We start from the raw sequence: 2,871 nt of genomic DNA, 5'->3' as shown, positions 1-2,871 counted from the left end.
ACATAGTCATGTGATTATTCCATGATGGTGACTAAGACACAAAAAACAGCCATTCCATGTATCATTTCATGTCATTTCCTGGCTACAAGTGTAATAAAAAAATTCATTATTACGTTTGTAAAAAAAAAAAATAGAAGAATCAGTGTATCAGAGGGATGGAAGTTGATGTGATAAGGGAAGCAGAGGGATATTTGAAGGTGCTAAACTTCTGACTTCTAAACTGGAGGAAACTCCCACCCCCACCCCAACTGCTGTGAACCAATGAATGTAAGGAACGTAGCTCTAGAACCGGGAAAAGGCAAAGAAATGTATTCTCCCCTAGAGCCTCTGGGGAGAGGCTACCAACCCTACCAACAATGCACTTTTACCCATTGAAATCCACTGCATATTTCAGACCTCCAGAACTGTAAGATATTTTTTGTTTGTTTTAAGCCACTAAATTTGTGGTAATATGTTACAGCAGCAACTAGGAAACTGATATAGCATATTTTACATAATAAAAGATATATACATAATTGTGTTTTTACCAAAGCAACAGCTAGTCTAGATTAGTTTGCAAACACTATTTTTAGTTTCTCACCTTCCGTTCACTCCTTGATTCTCTGCAATCTCACATTTGTTCTTTCTTTTCAGTCCAGTGTTATGATTTGCAAGGTTCTGTGATAAATGTCTAAAATAATATAAATATACTGAGCTATGATCCCTGTTTTATAGGGTTAACAATGGGTTACAGGGAAAAGAAAACAAAGAAGCTAAGAACTACTGCTCTAAAGTTTCTTGGTCCAGTATAGTAGCTATTAGCCAAACACTTGAAATGTGGTGAGTTTGGATCAAAATGTGCTATAAGTATAAAATGAATACATACATGATTTCAAAGAATTGAGTAAGAAAAAAGAATATAAAACTTTTCAGTAATTTTTATATTGATTATACATTGTAACAATAATTTTGGAGGGATAATGGGCTAAATAAAATATATTATTAAATTGTCTTTTCTAGTTTCATTTAATTTTTTTAATGTGGCTCAATATATTTGAAAATTATGTATCTGGCTCACTTATTTCTATGGAAGAGTGCTAATATAGATTATGCTCTCAGAGTCTAGGGGCCTGTTATGGGTGGAATTGTGTACTCCAATATTCATATGCTGAAATCACAATCCCCTGTATATCCCCTTATTTAGAAATTTGGTACTACAGATGTGATAAATTAAGATGAGGTAATTTGGGTGGACCCTACAGTACTACGACTGGTACCCTTAATAAAAAGGGAAATTTGGACACAAATATGCACACCAGGATAATACCATATGAAGATGAAGTCAGAGACTTCATCTACAAGTCAAAAAAGATAAATATTGCCAGAAAACCACCAGAGGCTGGAAGAAAGGCACAGAACAAATTCTTCCTCCCTGCACGCCAAATGAACTAACCCTGATGACACTTAGATTTCAGACTTTCAGTCTCCAGATCTGAGACGGTAACTTCTGTTGTTAAAGCCACTGAATATATGGTACTTTGTAATGGCATCTCTAACATAGTAATACAGGGCCTTTTCTCAGAATAGTGTTTTTATTTGCAAATAAAATGTATAGCATTATAAAGAAAACTAATAAAGAAATACTGTTATTACAACTAGATCCTTTTGTAATTCATAGGCTTGATAATTGGGTTTTCATACTCATGTGTGAGATGAGCCTCCCTCAAACCTTATTAGTATACATCCACGTTACCTGTCTGACATGAAAAAAAGATATGGTGTGGTAACATATGTGCTTGTTTATTAACAGATTAAATAAAAAGGCCTTATACAAGTTCTAATGCCCTCTTCTGTCCTTATTTTTTCTGACACTATCTATGTATGACTAATTCATTCCTGAAAGTACTGTTGTTTTATTTTTTTATTTTTCTTTGTCATATTCTATTCTGGTTCTCTGTTTCCTCATCTTCCTTCCGGCCCTCAAATATCAGCAATTTTAAGAGTTCTATCTTCAGGCCTTTTCTTTTATCCCTCTTAAATTCTATTTCGTGAACTATTTTCTTGTGACTCTCCAATATTAGCTCTAATACTGATTTATCTTCTGAAATCCAGAAAATTCTATTAACTCTACATTTCTATGTGTATTTCTCATAGGCATTCCAAGTTCAACTTTACTTCTATTTTCAAACTCCAAATTCAGATTCTCTGTAGAGTCATTTATAAATGAAAATCAGATTAGTTCACTATCTTGCCTTAAAAAAAATTTACCATTTTCTCCATCTTCCAACCCCACTGTCATTGCTATCTGTTTAAAATACAGACTCTGCTAAGTACTACACAAAACACAAGGAACTTAAATATCTACTGATCCCAACTCATTGAAATGTAGTCTGAGGAAAAAAAGGTTGAAAGTTTGGGAGACAGAATGTCTTTGATTCCTGGGAGGCCCCAGGGGCATCTATGGTGGAAAGGCAACTGTGATCAATTACTGGAGGTAAAATAATAATAATAATAATAATAATATTCATGTAATTTAGAAATGATGCATCTAACTTCTAGGGAGTTGGTTTACTGGATGTATAAGAAAATGCCAAATGAACAACAACAACAAAGAAACGTGCAACCTCTTGGTCATTGAGATCTGTAATAATATTTAAAAGGAAAGTAAGTGAGAGGGAAGGGACAGATGCTGACCCTGGTTCAAGTTGGATTCTGGTAAGCCCATGGTACAGACTCTCGCCTCAGATCCTCTTCAAAGGGAAATGTTATGGTGAAATAACAGATAGAAAAGGTTAAAATAATTCACAAAAGACTGGGAAATATAATGGGGAAAAAGAAAGGAGAGAGTCAAGAGACTCCTCCCAACAGGGTTGAAATTATTAAAGGAATATT

The 2,871-nt window shown here is 34.2% G+C and overlaps 1 non-coding gene across 1 annotated transcript; it reads left to right on the top strand.

The window, feature by feature from the left end:
- Nucleotides 1-1,638: 1,638 nt before the first annotated feature.
- LOC123630957 lies at nucleotides 1,639-1,742 on the top strand. The gene has a single exon (XR_006732883.1). It is a non-coding gene; the product is annotated as a small nucleolar RNA U13 (small nucleolar RNA).
- Nucleotides 1,743-2,871: the final 1,129 nt, after the last annotated feature.

Source organism: Lemur catta, chromosome 1 (genome assembly GCF_020740605.2).
Source record: "Lemur catta isolate mLemCat1 chromosome 1, mLemCat1.pri, whole genome shotgun sequence".
Classification (NCBI taxonomy): domain Eukaryota; kingdom Metazoa; phylum Chordata; class Mammalia; order Primates; family Lemuridae; genus Lemur; species Lemur catta.
Note: the sequence above shows the minus strand (reverse complement) of the source record. Positions and strands in the feature narration are given on the sequence as shown.